This window comes from Momordica charantia (assembly GCF_013281855.1).
Source record: "Momordica charantia cultivar OHB3-1 chromosome 1 unlocalized genomic scaffold, Mcharantia_2.0 BLBB01000001.1, whole genome shotgun sequence".
NCBI lineage: Eukaryota > Viridiplantae > Streptophyta > Magnoliopsida > Cucurbitales > Cucurbitaceae > Momordica > Momordica charantia.
The window spans coordinates 10076618-10095782 of NW_028275157.1; the positions used below are offsets into that span (position 1 = coordinate 10076618).

Sequence of the window (19165 nt, forward strand, 5' to 3'; positions counted from 1 at the left end):
TCTATTCAATAAAAAAATCTACAAAAACTCACTAATTTAATAAAATCAAGTTTCTCATATTAAGTTGGATTAATACACAAAATCGAGTATTAAATAACTCAGCCAAAACTTATAAAGTTAAGCTAAAAGTCAACTCTAATGTTTTTTTCTCTATATCATATAAATTATTTCATAGTATTTTTTTTCATTTGACACATGAGAATATTTGTTTCAACAATTTTTTAAATAAAATCTATGGAAGGGTAAAAATTGTGACGATGTATTTTTGTGTGGGTACAAAATAAACAAATACAATGTGTTTTGCATGTATCTCTAAATTATCAATCGAAGAAATTCAAATCATATACCTCTTCAGCGTAACACCACAACAGAAATTTCTTTGGCATTATTCTCTGTATTTGTGTTTGAAATTTAAAAATAAAAAGCAAATCTGTATTTTAAAAAGATGAAATTTGTTTGGAGAGAAAAAACATATAGAAGACTAATTTTAAACCAAATTAATAATACATTTAAAGAAAGTAGGCAAATTGAACCAGATTAACAATATATTAACTTTGATGGTATCTCTCTTGTGTTTGAGTTCTGTTTATATGTGTACATATATTTTCAAATATATATTTAAAAGTTAGATGGTTATTAGAATCTAGGAGAGAAATTGTAGCAACAAAATATGAGAGAGAATATAGCAAAAAAAAAAAAAGAATTTAGGAGAAAGAGTAATATTTTATTTTATATATAATAACGAAATAATAAGAATAAAACAAATAATAAGAATAAAACAGTCAAAATCAAATATGTGAAATAGTTGAAAAAATAAAAATAGACAATTTTAATAACAAAAAAACTATTTAGTCATTTTTCAAAACAAGGTGATAAATATGACATCTATTATAATAAGTTCTAAAAAAAAGTGAAAGAAAACTGCAGTGGGCCCATTGAAGATATGGGCCAGATATTGGCTGAGATTGGGTGGCTGTAAAACCCATATGGCCCACAAACTGGGCCGACTTTGGTCATTGGAAATTAGAGTGCGGCACGTCCAAACAAAATTAGGCGCAGAAAGGCAAACATAAATCTTTAATAAGTTCCTCAAAATAAATAATAATAATAATAATAATAATAAATAAATAAATCTTTAATAAATCTTCCAAGCTTTGGAGATCTAAACTTTTAGATTTTTTTTTTATTTTTTATTTTAGTTATTGAACTTCTAAAATGTTATCGAGCTACATAAATACTGGCCAAATCTATATATATTTTTCTATAATGTCATATTATAAATGAGAGGTAACGACTCAAACCTACAACTCGGTCAACTGAATATTAAGTGGCAGAAGATTAACAAGTGCCAAATTATTTTAAAAAAGAAGTTTAAGGATCAAATTAAAGGTTTTGAAAATTTAAAGACTAAATAGTTGTTTTTTTTAATAAAAAAAATTACAGACTAAAAAATATATTTGGAAAGTTAAAAAACTAAACCTAAAATAAATCTAAATTTTATATTAAATAAGTTACCTCTCTTTCTCATTTCAACAAAGTATATTAGACTCCCTAAAAAAATTATATTAGATAACATAATATTTGACTTAAAATTTGTTAACCGCAAATATTACAAAGAAAGAGAGAGAAAGTATTCAATCCGATGTGACTATGGTATTAAATATTCGTCGACACGTCCACATTTCCATGTATCCATGAGTTTAGAATCAACATGAAGAATAAATCAACGTTGTTGTACTAAAATTTTTTAACATTTCCATCATATTATAAAAAGATTGACAGAATATGAAAAATATGAAGACAATGTCACTAATATATATATAATATTAATATTAATTATTTTAATTTATTTAGAAATAGATTAATGTTTATTTTTGCGATTTTTTAATATCTTTAACTTTTGCAGAAATATCAATTGACAACGATCAATATTTTCATGAAATTGAGACCTCGACATTTCTAGCGATATCGAAATCTAAAACCTGACTACTATTCTCATGGTTAAGATGTATGATTAAGAAATTTTTTATTTCTTGTAACTAATAATTTTACAAAATTAGATACATTATGACAACCAAATTTGATATATTTTTTTAGTACAATAAATATAGTATAAGAGATTGAACTTCTGACCTTTAACGAAGGAGTAAGCTGCTTTAATTACTTATGTTCGCAGCACCAAATATGATATATATAGCTTAGGAAAAAAAAACAAAATTTTCTACCAAAGCCTATTATTTACTCAATTTCTATAACTTTGTGGTATTAATTTTTCGTCAACATGTCAATATTTTCATTTTTCATTAATTACTATGTTCTGCTAGAGGTGGTTTTCGCTTACTAGGCGTAGGTAGTCTAAATTATTTTTGTATGTTCATGGGTTCGACATCGACATACAGATGAATCAACATTTACACAATATTACAAAAAAAAACCAACAAAATATATAAAAAAATATATATCTAGATATGGATGTTGGATTTTTAATATGTGAAAGAAAGTGAGAAACCTGTTGAGTATACGAATTTAACATCCGGAAATTAAATTCGTGTATCAAGAATTTGATTGTTATTTTGTAGCAAATTCTTTATGTTTCAATTTTTGTGTCATGTAACGTCAAATTTGTTAAAGTTACATATTAGTTAAAGATAAAGTTATCTTTTAAATAAGGAGTTTTTTCCTTTATTTGGTTAAAGTTACAAAGTTACACAATTATAACTTTATATGTGTTTAAGTTTCTTGGGAGATGTTACACATTTAGACAACTATATATAGTTGTTGTTTTCATTCATTTTGAGATAGTCAAGCATACCACAATTGAGTATTCTCCTCTTCCCACAAGAGTTCTCTCTTCTTTTGAGTTGTTCTTCTTGTTTATGTTAAGAGCAAGTATCTAAGAGTTCTGCTAGATCCGAGTAGTTCTAGGTTGTTGTTCTACTGGAGTTAATCGTTGTATCCTATTGAGACGATCGCTGTAGACTGCTAGCAAGTTGTGTAGATTGAATAATTGTCTTCAGGTCAGCTCTATTGAAGCGTGCCTCAACTATATTTATTAAGTTTGATGTTCATCAAATTGTCAGAACTATATTATTTGTAGCCAGTTACATTGTAATATGTTTACCAGTGTTATTCAGTTTATATAAGACAATTAAATGTCTGCAAACACTTCCACCTACAAACACTTTCACCAACACTCCTACGATAATGAGAACAACCATTGTCAAATCTCACGCTGAAAAACCAGAGAAATTCAAGGGAGAAAACTTTCAAAAGATGGCAATAGAAGATGATCTTTTACCTCACCACCTTGAATCTTGCTCACATCCGAAAGGAGGTATGCCCAACTACTCTCCTGGAAGCAATCACACTTGAAACTAAAGCTGCCAAGCAATCATGGTTGCATTCAGACTTTCTATGTCATAACTACATCCTGAATTGCCTGGATGACACCTTGTATAATGTCTACTGCAATGCCTTTGATACTTCAAGGCAATTGTGGGAGGCATTAGACAAGAAGTAAAGGCTGGAAGATGCTGGTACTAAGAAATTTCTTGTTGGAAAGTTCTTAGATTATAAAATGGTTGATACCAAGTCGGTAGTCAATCAGTTGGAAGAATTGCAAATTATCATTAGTCATTTACAAAGTGAAGGATTGATTATTAATGAATCATTCTAAGTTGCTACTGTGATTGAGAAGTTGTCTCCTGCTTGGAGAGAATTCAAATGTTATCTCAAACACAAGAGAAATGAGTTGTCCATGGAGAATCTTACTGTGAAACTCCACATTGAAGAGGACAATAGAAAGGGAGACAAAGAGCCACGTAAAGTTGAAGTTAATGCCCATATTGTTGAAGCTTAATCTAAGACGAAGATTGTGAATCTTGGGTCGAGGAATGCGCTAACAAGCGCATTCGTGCAATTTTCTGGGTTTGTGGCAAGAGTGGTCATATAGCTGCAAACTATAGACACAAGAAGGGACAAAGCTCCAACAACCAAGCCAACACTATGAAACATGCAATTTAATTGCTGCATCTCTGAGGTAAATAGGCTTTGACACTAAAGACTGGTGGATTGATACTAGTGCTACTAGGCACATTTGTGGGGACAAAGCATTGTTCACCACTTATGATAAGCTACATGGTTGTGATAAACTATACATGAGAAATGCTTCAACAGCCTCAGTGGAAGGCAGAGGAAAAGTTCTGCTGAAATGGACTTTTGGAAAGATATTTACCCTTACTGATGCGTGACATGTGCCAGAGATTCGAAAGAATCTTGTGTCAGGAACCCTACTTAACAAAAATGATTTCAAGCTTGTATTTGAGTAAGATAAGTTTATTCTGACAAATGAGGTATGTATGTGGGAAAGGGCTATCTGGATGATGGCATGTCTAAATTGAATGTACTGGCATAAGTGCCAAAGAATAATAATAATAACTCTTCTGCTTATATTGTTGAGTTGTGTGATGTATGACTTTTTAGGTCAGGATATGTCAATTATCATTCTTTACGAGGAATGGTAAGTTTAGGACTATTGCCTAACTTTAGCATTGATAAAAGACATAAATGTGAAGTGTGTGTTGAATCAAAATTTTCTAGAAAGTCATTTTCATCTGTGGAAAGAAGTAATGAGTTACTTAATTTACTCCACAGTGATGTATGTGATTCGAAAAGTACTCTCACAAGAGCTGGTAAGAGATACTTTGTCACATTCATTGATGATTATAGTAAATATTGATATGTATATTTATTACATAGTAAAGATGAGACCTTAGATGTTTTAATAACATATAAGGCAGAAGTTGAAAATCAACTTGAGAAGAAAAAAATGCTTAGATCAGATAGAGGTAGTGAATATGAATCATTATCACTTTCTCAATTTTGTAAAGTTAATGGTATAATTCATCAAACTACGACACCTTATATACTAAACAAAATGGTGTAGCTGAAAGAAAGAATTGAACTTTAAAAGACATGGTCAATTGCATGTTAAATAGTTCAGGTTTATCCCATAATTTGTGGGAGAAGCTTTGCTTACAGCAAATTTTATCTTGAATGAAATTCCACATAAGAAACTAATAAATCACCTTATGAAGTGTGGAAAAAGAAGTTACTCTCATATAAAATACTAAAAGTGTGGGGGTATTTGGAAAAGATACATATTCATTTACCAAAAAGGACAAAAATTGGACCTAAGATAGTTGATTGTGTCTTTATAAGCTATGTTATGCATAGTGCTGCTTACAGATTCCTGGTGATTAAATCAGAAAGACCTGATATTAATAACAATACTATTATGGAATCTATTGAAGCTGAATTCTTTGAGGATATATTTACTTTTTAAGAAGAAGGACTGAAAGGTAATGGTACCAAAAAGAATCATGAGACTAGCTCTTTGAAAGGTTAAAACGATAAGGAAACTAAGACCAAACCTAGAAGAAGTAAAAGAGCTAAGAAAGCTACCTCATTTGGACCGAATTTCATAACTTATATGATAGAATGAGAACCTCAAAATTTCCAAGAGGCTATGTCATCTCCGGATGCACCTTATTGGAGAGAAGCTATCAATAGTGAGATATAGTCCATTTTGCAAAACAATACCTGGGTATTGGTTGATTTACCTCCTGGAACTAAACCAATTGGAAGTAAATGGATTTTCAAAAGAAAGCTAGAAGCTGATGGCACTATTGATAAATATAAAGCCCGTTTAGTAGCTAAAAGCTATCGTTAGAAAGAAGGGCTAGATTTCTTTGATACCTATTCTCCAATGACGAGAATTACATCTATAAGGATGTTAATTGCTATAGTAGCTTTACGAAATTTGGAAATACACCAAATGGAACTGCATTTTTAAATAAGATGAAGAAATCTATATGAAACAATCAGAAGGGTTTGTTGTAAAAGAACTTGAAAATAAGGTTTGTAAACTTGTTAAGTCTCTTTATATGTTGAAGCAAGCACCTAAACAATGACATGAGAAGTTTGATCACACTATGTTATCTAATGGATTTAAGATAAATGAGTGTGATAAATGTGTCTATGTTAAAACCATAGATCAAGATTGCATCATTGTTTGTTTATATGTGGATGATATCTTGATAATGGACATAACTAGAAGTGTCATTGATTCCACTAAAATGATGTTGAATTCCAACTTTGATATGAAAGACTTTCGTCTTGCTGATGTTATCCTTGGAATTAATATAACGAGAAATCCAAGTGGATATATACTTTCTCAATCTCATTACATAGAGAAAGTATTGAGAAAATTTGGTCATTTTGAGCGTAAGCCAGTAGTTACTCCATTTGATCCAAATTGTAAGTTGAAGAAGAATACCGATGAAGGTGTATCTTCTCTAGAATACTCTAGAGTTGTGGGTAGTTGAATGTACATCATGAATTGTACAAGTCCTGATATTGCCTATTCAGTAGGAAGATTGACAAGATACAATAGCAATCTTGGGCATGATCATGGAATGCATTAGTCAGAGTTTTAAAGTATTTGAAGTACACTTTAGACTATGGATTGCATTATACAAAATATCAATCTGTATTGGAACGATTTAGTGATGCTAACTGGATCTCTGATAGCATGAAGACTAAGTCAACCAGTGGGTATATATTTACCTTAGGTGAGCAACTATGTCATGACATTCTTTAAAACAGACGTGTATAGCACGATCTACTATGGAATCAGAGTTTATAGCTCTTGATAAGGTCAGAGAAGAAGCAGAATGACTTCGAAACTTTCTTGAAGATATTCCATTATGGTCGAAGCCTATAAGTGTCATATGTATTTATTGTGACAGCTTAATAGCCTCAATGAGAGCTAAGAATAATGTCTACAATTGGAAGTCACGAACATAAGACGCATACATAATTCTATTAGGCAATTGCTCTCTAATGGAGTAATTTCCATTGATTATTGTTGCGTCCACACAACCGTGTTGACAACACGTGTAAATATACACGAAAATGCCGATTGTAGCACGAAACGAGGTCGAATCTATAGGGACTTTGGAAAATATTCTAAACGATGTTGACAGATACCAAAATGTAAAAGCAAAGAAGTATAGGTGTTTGTGTCGTGATTTAAATGAAATATAATAAACAACGCAGTAAAAGATCTCAATAGCAGACATACTTCACAGAGCTGATAACAAGAAGAGGTTATAGCACAAAACACGAAAATAGGGAGTTAACAGATATGGAAAAATGAGGGAGATTTAACATGCTTTCACCAACTTCTCAACCTACCCACTAGCTTACATACATTCATTAGTGCCCAACTCGACTTGGTTCCCTCCCGAGACACCCTAACATGGATACCCACAACTCCCGTTGCTAAGTTTTCCAAGCAATAAAAACAAGTTCTAGGCTGAACCCCATTCCTGAACATCCACAAATTACTTTAGAAAAGTACTAATCAGAAATAAAGCAAGTCGGCAATCCGTAAGCCCTCCTGGGTCAATACAAAAGATAGTAGACAAGACAAAGCAATCAACAATGTCAAGTAAGAATGAAGAAATATAAACAACTCTATTAAAAAATGAGTGTAGTAGCTAGAGGTTCGGTTGTTTGTCAGTTACAACATGTACATCTCCCCCGAAATGAGGTTTAACTCATGGATAAAGAAGAAAATACATTGGGTGAAGGAAGAAGACAACCCATTTTAAGGAAGTAGTAGAAAACCAAAGAAGAAGATGACAGCTCGATACAACAGTCAAATATCCCCTCTGTCGTCAGCTTTCTACCCCCGAAAATGGAGGGATTCCTCCTCCTTGTCGTTTCAGCTCTAAAAAACGTGCTAATATAAATGTCTCTTTTATATCGGATCCCTTTTTAGGGCTCCCAGCTGAAGTTTGTACGGACACAGTAATTCCCGTGTCTGGGCTGTTACTGCGCAGTAATTCCATGCTCCCACGCTGCTTCACTCCAACTTTCGTCTGCTCTGTCTCGAACATGCTTCATCCACTCTTCTCTGGGCTCAGCACTCTTCTCATGCTTTGTCTTCCTTTTACAAATCCGTGCATTTAAACCAGAAATAAGAGACTTCAGCGCACTTTTAGCTAAAGCATTCAAGACCTGGGACTTTAGCTCGAAGTTCGGTTTATAAGATTTTTTATGATGTTTAAGAGCTAACACCGACACACTTTGACATTTCTTTGTATAAAATCACCCAAATAAATAATAAAATAACTCTCATTTGAAGAGTTATCAATTATGTGAAATCAAAAGAAAATATTACAGATCCTTTGACGAAAGGATTGTCTCGAGAGCAAGTTTCATATACATCGAGGGAAATGGGGCTAAAGCCTACGAAATGAAATATATCTGGTGGTAACCTAACCTAGTTGACTGAGAATCCCAAGATCTAGGTTCAATAGGCAAACTGGCTGGATAATTCATAGTTGACGCACTAAGAAACTTATAGTTTCTTCCCATTTCTATGATGTTATGTGTGTGATATGTTGATATTAAGGTAATATTGATATCTTGATTACAAGAGGAGTAGTGACAGAATACTCTTAATCAATATCACCTACGTGAGAGTAGAATTGGGTCGGTTCTATGAGAACTTTTCAAATGGCTTATGTTCTCTAAAGCTCTCATGAATTCAAGATCTTTTCCAGGACCAAAATTGACACAATCGTATCTGACTCAAAGATACGAGATAAGTTATGTGTAATATTTGTTGTCTTAATTTATCATGAGAAGGATAGTTCCAGAGCTAGTTTTACTATTTTTTTCGGTAAATTTGATAAATATATATTGGGGAAAGTCGATTTCCCCTCATATCGTCGACATGTCATTTTTTTAAGGTTATTTTATTTTCATCTTTTTCCTACTATGCCACTACAATCTGTAATTTCTCACAACCTCGATGATTGTTCAATGCAACATTCATATTTTAATACTGTATAAAGTATAACTAATAAGATTTGAAATTTGCTTTATTGATAATTTTTAATCCAATATAGTCCTTAGTTACATAATTGAACAATATATATGAAATATTGACATATATAAAGATTGAAATAATCTTAGAAATTTTAAAAAATAAAATACTATTATATACCAATAGTGGTGATACATGAAGTAGAATAGGTAACTTAATTAATACAAAAAAGATGACCTCAGAGGATCTAGTGCACTATCTTGATAACTTTGATATAAATTACAATAGTTCTCCAAGGTCATCTTAGACCGAAAGTTTTTTAAGGTAGTTGCTCAAATGTGTAGAATATGACTCATATGAAGCACATATGGATCCCATTGGTAGATAATTTGGATGAATGACACAATCACGAGGTTGAGGTTGAGGATGATAGTCATAGCCATAAGATGAGTATTTAGTTTGACCATACCTAGAGTAATAAAAAACTTCCTTAACCATAACTTTGTTCCTATATGCTGTTACTGCTTATACTCATTGTTCTTATACTCGAGATTAATGAATTATCATCATATTGTCCTAAGTAAGATCCTGCATCTTGATGTCTATAAAATGGTTTACAATAGCAACAATCTCCTCACCATTCACCCGAGATCCATGGTCCTCATCTTGGGTGACATGATTTGAGTGAATTAGAAATGTGTTTGGAAATTGTGTAAATTTAATTGGAAAATTGGATTGATGATTGATTTGAAAATATGTTTGAAAAATGTGTTGATTCAAATTTGAAAAGAAAAGTAGGTAAAAATTAAAAAGGTAAAAAAAGTAAGAATAATTTAAGTGAATGAGAGATGTGCTTGGAAGTTGTTTAGATTTGATTGGAAAGTTAGATGATGATTGATTTGAAAATGTGTTTGAAAAATGTGTAAATTCAAATTTGAAAAGAGAAGTAGGTAAAAAGTAAAAAGGTACGAGTTAATTAGAATTTAGAAATGTGTTTGGAAACCAAGTCGGTAGTTATCTCATTTCCAAATGAATCCTATTATGAAAGACACTAAAGAAGTAGTAAAAAATTTACAATTAAAGTTTACTTTACATATTCAAATAATTTCCATCAATCTTCATTCAAGAAAAAAATCTTTTTTTAGATATTTCCATCGACGTCGACATTTTCATAAGTAAAATGGTCATATTCTTATATTTAATGGTTAAAGGTGACCAATTATAGGCTAATTAAGCTACAATTCAAGTTTATTTGTTAATTCGAAAAATTTCTACAATTTCCATTATTTTTCCCGAAATATTCGTCGACATCGACATGTCCGTAACATCGAGACCTCGACATTTCCATCGACATCGACATTAAGAACACTGGTTGGAATATGGTCGAATCTTCCTGCTGCCTAAGTTTGAATCCTATTGGATGAAATCAGGATTTGTTTTCCTTTTTTAAAAATTGACCAATTATATAGGAAAAATAGCATAAAAATTACTAACAATTGGAATCAAACACGAGAAAATGGGACGGTAGGATGTGCTCGAAGCCAACGAACCAAAGAAAATGTTTGTAACAAATATAACAAATAAAATATATTATAAATTGTAGCCTCGCTAGAGATCTATCCCAAGTTATGAAAACTCGCTGCTAAACCCATGTTTTAGGCGCATTTCATACCACTCGACGCGAGTTTTCTTCGAACTCACCTGAGTTTTTTTAAGTTTGCTCAAGTTTTGACCTTTATTTTGTCCACTACTTTATTTATCGAACAAAACTCGCCCGATGTTCCATCAAGAAACCACAAACTCCATCCCCTTCGTAAATCAAAATCACTCCTTTTTTTTTCAAAAATTAGTAGCACTCTCAAATTCAGAAACTCCCGAAACCCTAACTCCAGTGGCCTTTCAACTAAAAATCATGATATACGTTGGAAAATATTCCTCTATTTGTTAGAAAAATAAAAAATCTAGCCCTAGAAGCGATGAAAAAAGAGTAAACTAGAGAAAAGTGAACCAAACTTGAAGATTTGAACTTCGGATTTGAGAAAACAATTGAAATCCCACTCTATAGTCAAAGATTTTAGAGCAAAAAGTTCCAACGATTCTTCCTTCAAAGTTTGATAACACAAGAGTCAAGGCGTCCATGTGATATGAAACCCTAGAAAATTGTAGATAAAAACCCTTCCACCTAAGGAGGACCCCTAACTGTCAATTTCAGAAACCCCAAATCAAATAGCACAATCCCAAGGGAATATTAGACGAGGATTACCTTGATGATCGAAGACCAAGAGGTAAGGAGAACTGGTTCCCTCACAAGGTTGAACACTCCACAAGAGGTTGATCAAACCTAGCTTGAATGTTCCGGGTTTGCAACCTAGATAAGGAATTGCAAAGTTGATGAACCTTTAGTCATCACGATAAAACACTCCAAATTCATTCTGTAAAAAATTGATCGTTCTGTTCACAAGATTAAATCCCTAATCTCAAAGGAAGCTAAAAGACTATACTACCCCCAATTAAAAGTGGCATAGTTAATTTAAAAAAACACCTAAAAATTGATAAATTCAATGCCCACATCATTGTGCTAAAAACATAAAAGGCCTAGAAATAAGATAGATAACCATTTAAAAATAATAATAATAAATAAATAAATAATAACTTTGTTGATACAAAGTTCCGTCATCTTCTTCTCGTGTCTTCATTTGGCTTCATCTTCATCTCGTATATTCATTTGGCACCATGAATAAAGTTTTTTCCAACCTTTATCTTCTTGATGTCCATTAGTGGGGCTCACTACTCTTTGGATGTGAGAAGCAAATGCTAGCTGTAACTGCTTGGCCCTTGAACGAGTGATTGGTTCTGGTGGCAAGGCTAATGCATCTTGGTTCATATCATCTTTTCCCCCTTTTGAAGGATTCGTTCTCGAATCAAAATCGTCACCTACATCAAAAGGAGTCAAGTCAGATACATTAAAAGCAGCACTCACGTCATACTTACCTTGGAGGTCAATTTGATAGGCATTGTCATTGATTTTCTTCGACACTTGGAAAGGTCCATCTCCCCTTGGGTTTAACTTAGAATCTCGCTAATGTGGGAATCGTTCCTTTCGAAAGTGAACCCAGACCCAATCTCCCTCTTTGAATACAATAAGCTTTCGGTGTTGATTGACTCTCGCAGCTATTTTAGTGTTTTGTTTCTCAATCCTTTCCTTAACCTCTTTATGTAGCTCTCGAATGGCTATTGCCTTTTTGTCAGCTTGAAAATTCACAACCTCGTTAGAAGGCAAAGGTAATAAATCAAGAGGTGGCAAAGGATTAAATCCATAAACAATCTCAAAAGGAGAACATCTGGTGACACTATGGACAACCTTATTATATGTGAATTTAATGAATGGTAAAAAATCCTCCCAACTTTTGATGTTTCTATCAATTATAGCCCGAAGCATTGTCACCATTGTTCTATTAACTACCTCAGTTTGTCCATCAGTTTGAGGATGACATGTAGTGGAGTAAACTAATTTAGTGCCTAGTTTTCGCCACAGTATTCTCCAAAAGTGACTTAGAAATTTAACATCCCTATCACTAACAATATTTCTAGGAATGCCATGTAATTTAACTACATCCTTGAAGAACAAGTCAACCACATGTTTAGCATAATTAGTTTTATTACATGGAATGAAATGTGCCATCTTACTAAACCTGTCAACTACTACGAATATGCTATCCTTTCCTTTTTTTAGATCGTGGCAAGCCAAGTACAAAATCCATTGAAATATCTAACCATGGTCCGCTAGGAATTGGTAAAGGCAAATAAAATCCATGTGGTTTTGACCTAGACTTCGCTTCCTTGCACGCATGCATCTCTCACACTCCTTATGTATGTCATGTCTCATTCTAGGCCAATAGAAGTGTTCAGTCAACATTTCATATGTTTTTGCTACCCCAAAATGGCCCATTAAACCTCCGTCGTGAGCTTCTTTAAATAGCAACTCACGAATGGAACAAATAGAAACGCAAAGTTTATTCTTTATATACAAGAAACCATCAAACAACATATAATCATTCGCCACACGTTTTTGCAGAAGATACTCAATAATAGGTTCAAAATGAGTGTCCTGAGAATACAAGGTCTTAATATGTTCAAAGCCAAGCAATTTTGTTTGAAGGGAGTTCAGTAAAACATACCTTCGATATAGTGCATCGGCTACCACATTTTCCTTACCTTTATTATACCGTATCACGTAGGGAAAAGTTTCTATGAACTCCAACCATTTGGCATGCCTTTTATTTAGCTTTTGTTGCCCCTTCAAATGCTGTAAGTTTTGGTGGTTAGTGTGAATAACAAATTCCTTTGGCCACAAATAGTGCTGCCACGTTTGTAGTGCTCTCACCAAGGCATAAAGCTCTTTGTTGTATGTAGAGTACTTTAGAGTTGCTTCACTCAACTTTTCGCTAAAGTACATCAATGGCCTTTGGTTCTGCATTAAAACAGCTCCAATCCTTATTCCATTTGCATCACACTCAATTTCAAACGTTAGTTCAAAGTTAGGTAAGGCAAGTAAAGGTGCATTACATAATTTATCTTTCAACTCATTGAATGCACAGTCTTGAGCTTTACCCCACTCAAATTTCATATGTTTCTTAATAAGCTCATTAAGTGGTGCAGCTATGGAACTAAAGTCTCTAATGAACCGCCTATAGAAACCAGCTAGTCCATGAAAGCTCTTAATTTCACTAGCATTCTTAGGTGTGGGCCACTCCCTAATGGCTTTAACCTTCTCAGTATCAACTTCCACTCCCTGTTTAGATATAACAAATCCTAGGAAGTTTATCATTTCCATGCAAAAATTACACTTTTTAAGATTAGCATAAAGTTTTTCTTTTCGAAGTGCAATCAGAACATACCTAACATGCTGAACATGATCCTCTAGTGTCCTAGAATATATCAGAATGTCGTCAAAATAAACCACAACAAACTCTCCCAAAAAGTCACGCAATACATGGTTCATAAGTCGCATAAAAGTACTAGGTGCATTGGTCAAACCAAATGGCATAACCAACCATTCATATAATCCATGCTTAGTTTTAAATGCAGTTTTCCATTCATCTCTCACATTCATCCTAATTTGATCGTATCCAAATTTTAAATCAATTTTTGTAAATAGGTTACATCTATATAATTCATAGGTGTCTATACTTAATGATAATTTTGTTTATAGCTCTACAATCTACGCACATTCTCCAAGACCTATATCTTTTAGGTACCAATAAGACTAGAACACTACAAGGACTCAAACTTTCTCATACGTACCCTTGGGCAAACAACTCGTCTACTTGCCTTTGAATCTCTTTAGCCTCTTGTGGATTTGTCCGGTATGCTGGTCGATTTGGAATTTGAGCACCGGGTGTGAAGTCAATCTTGTGTTCTATGCCTCGCAAAGGTGGTAACTCCTTAGGCAACTCCTCGGGAAATACACCTTTGAATTCCTGCAAAAGAGACACAAAAACACTACGCAAAGAGGATTCAAGCTCCTCGGTTAGTAAGTTAGCTTCTTTAAACATAACCATAAGTATGGTTCGTTTTGAAAACATAGCATTTCTAACCTCACAAGTTCTAGCACTCCAGCTAATTATTTTTTTCTCTTTTTTCTTATTAGGTCGCGAGCTATGCCGTTGCTTTTCTCTCAAACTTTCATTTTCTCTCAAGCTCTTATTTTCTCTCGAGCTCTCTTTTTGTTTTCCTTTCTCTTTTTTTTCCCTCATTTGCTTTTGCTGCGACCTCGACCTTTCTTTTCTCTAATTTTTCTTGATCAATAAGTACTTCTTTGGGGGATAGGGGAATAAGTACAATTTTCTTACCATTGTGTGTGAATGTGTAACGATTAAGAAAACCATCATGATGAACTTTCCTATCAAACTGCCAAGGAGTATATCACCTGCATGCATCGGTAACACATCAGATAGTACCTCGTCCTCGTATCTTCTAATGGCAAAAGGAATTTTCACCTGCTTAGTCACCCTGAGTTCACCACAATCATTAAGCCACTGTAATTTATAAGGTTGTGGCTGAGGTTTAGTATCTAGGCTCAGTCGTGAGAGCAAGCTAGAACTTACTACATTTGTACAACTCCCACTATCAATCACTACACTATAGGGTATGGTTTGCACAAAGCAACGTGTATGAAATAAGTTCTCCCTTTGATCCTCCAAGTTATCTTCCCTCATGTGGGTACTGAGAGCCCTCCTAGTGACTAAGGATAAGTATGCAGTATCCTCCACTTCTTCCTCACTCCCTAGGTCATTCATGGACTCATCCCTTTCTTCATCTACCTCACTCACATCTGTTACTATCTCTCATTCTCTAGGGATCATGGTTATCTTATTAGGGCATTCCCTACTTATATGTCCCACCCCATGGCATTTCCAACATTTAAGATCCCGACTCCTACCTGTAGGTGTATTAGTTTTAGGTTTGGGTTTGGATGAAGTTTCCCCCTTATCTTTAGGTTTTTCACTACCCACCTTAAATTTGAAGTCAGTTGATTTGCCATCCTTTTTCCAAGACGAAGTTGAGTTTGAAAAAGGTTTCTTAGTAGCGTACCTCGACTTACGCCTTTGAATTTGCTTTTCAATTTTCATCGAAAAGTGCACCAACTCCTTCATATCCTCATACATCTGCAAATGAACACGATCAGCCACTTCTATGTTTAACCCATTCATAAATCGTGCCATTGTGTTCTCATCATTCTCATCAATGTCTAACCTTTCCATCAATGTTTCCATCTCTTTATAATATTCTTCAACACTCTTGTTTCCTTGGCGAAGAGCTTGAAGTTTCTGTACACAATCTCTCAAGAAGTGTGGTGGTAGGAACCGCCTCCTCATAAACTCCTTCAGTTCCAACCAAGTTTACACTTGACCTTCTTGTCGTCTCCTTCTCCTAGAACACACCTTATCCCACCAAGTCTGTGCATAACTCTTAAAATGCGTAATAGAGATAGTTACCTTTTTCTCTTCTGTGAGGTTGTTGCCATAAAATATATGCTCAGCTTCTTGTTCCCATTCTAAATAATCTTCTAGGTTGGAAGTGCCATGTAACTTGGGAAATTTAACCTTAATGTTTCCAAAGCCCCGATCTTATGGTTGTCTTCTCTCATCCGTTGTTGCCTTCTATTCTGGAAACCTCCTATTCCTCTCACTCCTCGGTGTTCTCCTCTTCTAGGTACTGTAACCTCCGACTCCTCGTCTTTATCTTCTTGCCCTAAGTCTTCTTCCTCCTCCAAAACTTCTTCAGGCCGCCTTCTTCTTTGAGGTCTATCCCTAGCTTGAAGTCTTTGCTCCATCCTATCTAACCTCTCATCAATCATGGTCTCCACATTTTGCATGACTCTCGCAATGAGTTGTTCTTGTGGTTCCATCCGTTCTACATCTCCATTAGTAGGTCTATCTCCTAAGTTTGACATTGCTGCAAAAGAGAAAAGCAATTAAAGAAAAGTAATTCACTCTCTCACGTGTTCACTCAATTGACGTGGTTCGCTCGTGTTTACGCTCAAAAGGATGCTCTCTCACAAGGATACAATCTCTCTCAAGTATAGGGTGATGATCCAAGAGTTTGCAACGAAGAAGCTAATGAAGCAAACAAGTAACAATTCAAATAGGAATGGTTGCAAAGTGTCAAACTCAAGTAATAAACAAGTAGAACCCACGAAATAAGAAAACTAAGAATCGAGAACCTAATATTCAAGATCCAACAAACTAGAATAGAAAACAGTGAAAATAAGATATATGGAATTAAGAATCAAAGACTCAAAATCCAAAGAATTATGCAAGATGAACAAAAAGAGCAAACAACTAGACAAGAATATTAAGGTAAAATTAACAAAGAAACAATGAAAAATTAAAAAGCAACAAAACTCACAAATTCTCCCCCATTAAAAGAAATTGGCCAAGATAAAACTTGAATGATTTGTAGAGCTTGATTTTGCAAATTAAGCTAGAAACTTAAAATTGTCAACAACTTAATTCCACGTACTTGCTTCAGTAGTTACCTAAAAAAAGATCTCTTCACCAAAATCACTGCAGAAAACCAATTCACGTAATTTAAACAAATTTGACCACCCTGCTTTACTCAATGATCAGCTGCTTATTTGACAAACTTGCTTCAGCTGCTTCAACAAAATTCACCGGCAAGTCCAGATTTATGGAACAAAAAAAAAAAAAATTACCTGCTAGCTTAATTAAAAACTGAGCTACTTGCCTCAATTAATATTCAGCAGCTTCAATTTGATTTCTTTTTTTCAAAGTTCAACAAAAGTCGACCGCTGCGAACAAGTTTTCAATTGTATTTTTTTCCTCTGCTTTTTTCTTTCACAGCACCGATAATTTGAATTTTTTTTTTCAAATTCGAACCATTGTCATCCCACTAGATTCTTTTTTTTCCTTCTTCTCTGATTTCCACGCTGCATATCACAATATCTCCTTTTTTTTTTCCTCCCAAAAAATTACAGAATCAATAAATAATTAAATCATAATTGTGCTAGACTCAACAAGAAAAAGAAACAATAATATAAAAATCAAAGACACAGATATACCCAATCTAGAGTCTAAGCTCTGATACCAAATGATATGAAACCCTAGGAAATTGTAGATAAAAACCGTTCCACCTAAGGAGGACCCCTAACTGTCAATTTCAAAAACCCCATATCACCATAATCCAAAGGGAAGATTAGACGAGGATTACCTTGATGATCGAAGACCAAGATGTAAGGAGAACTGGTTCCCTACTCAAGGTTGATCAAACCTAGCTTGAATGTTTTGGGTTTGCAACCTAGATCAAGAATTGCAATGTTGATGAACCCTTAGTCATCACGATAAAACACTCCAAATTCATTCCGTAAAAAATTGATTGTTCTCTTCACAAGATTAAATCCCTAATCTCAAAGGAAGCTAAAAGACTATACTACCCCCAATTAAAAGTGACATAGTTAATTTAAAATAAACACCTGAAAATTGATAAATTCAATGCCCACATCATTGTGCTAAAAACATAAAAGGCCTAGAAATAAGATAGATAACCATTAAAAAAAATAATAATAAATAAATAATAACTTTGTTAATACAAAGTTCCATCATCTTCTTCTCGTGTCTTCATTTGGTTTCATCTTCGTCTCGTATATTTATTTGGCACCATGAATAAAGTTTTTCCCATCTTTATCTTCTTGATGTTCATTAGTGGAGCTCACTACTGCTTGGATGTGAGAATCAAATGCTAGCTGTAATTGTTTGGCCCTTGAACGAGTGATTGGTCCTAGCGGCAAGGCTAATGCATCTTGGTTCATATCACCATTGTTCCACTTAACATAAGTGGTATAATTGTCCATTGTTCAATATCCCTCTTCTCTAGGTTGTACAGACTATTCTGTTCCACTTAATCCTTATTTCATGGTCACATATTTTTCCAACTAAGGAATGTGAAATCTTTCTCTTGTTACATGAATCCAATTTTCATTTCATCCAGGAAAAGCCATCTTTTTCTCGACAATGATCATCTTCTTCAACTATCACAGCCCTAAATTTCCTTTTCCCTTCCCTATTCCAACCACTCATTATATCAATAAAAACACAAACCTTTGAAATCTGGTCCTTCTTAAACAAAGTTTATGACTTCAATACTATTGCTAGGATTGTGAGCTTAATAGCACAATTACAGGGGCTTCATTACCATTTGACTATTTTATATCATAACCATTTGGCTCATATATTGGATGGTTAGGGAGCAAATACAATGCTTTCGTGACATCTATTCATAATAAGGTTGATTCTCGCTGCTGTTTGGTATCATATGACAAACCTTGCCTACCAAATATTCTCTCCTCAGGCTCTTTTTTCATACGGTTAAGCCTCCTTTTTACCCAACAACCTTTTGATAGCTCATCGTCTATACTTGAGTTTCATCATACCGATGAAACTTGGTTCCTGGACTCTAGCACTACACGAAAGGTTGTGATTATTGGGAAGCAATATAGCAAGATTATGAGATTGCTCCACTTCCTGATAAACCCAACAATTCATCATATCAAAACTTATAAGGAGAGAGTCACCAAGAAGGCAAAGACTCGAGCTTGCCTATATGCAGCTGTGTCTCCCGCCATATTCAAAAGAATTATTATGGCCTTGAAGTCAGCAAAGGAGATCTTGAGTTCCTCAAAAGTGAGTATGAAGGTGATGAGATAATTAAAGACATGAAGGTGTTAGGCTTAGTGAGGGAATTCGA

General features: G+C 34.0%; 1 long non-coding RNA gene across 3 annotated transcripts; it reads right to left on the bottom strand.

The window, feature by feature from the left end:
- Positions 1 to 11347: 11347 nt before the first annotated feature.
- On the bottom strand, positions 11348 to 17772 carry LOC148213251 (uncharacterized). Of its 3 annotated transcripts, none has more exons than XR_015792242.1 (4): positions 17633 to 17772; positions 15656 to 16357; positions 14204 to 15567; positions 11348 to 13370 (listed from the first exon to the last, which is right to left on the bottom strand). It is a non-coding gene; the product is annotated as an uncharacterized LOC148213251 (long non-coding RNA). The 3 variants fall into 3 exon arrangements; XR_015792240.1 differs by having other exon boundaries at positions 11348 to 13205; positions 13284 to 13370; positions 14204 to 16357; XR_015792227.1 differs by having other exon boundaries at positions 14204 to 16357.
- Positions 17773 to 19165: the final 1393 nt, after the last annotated feature.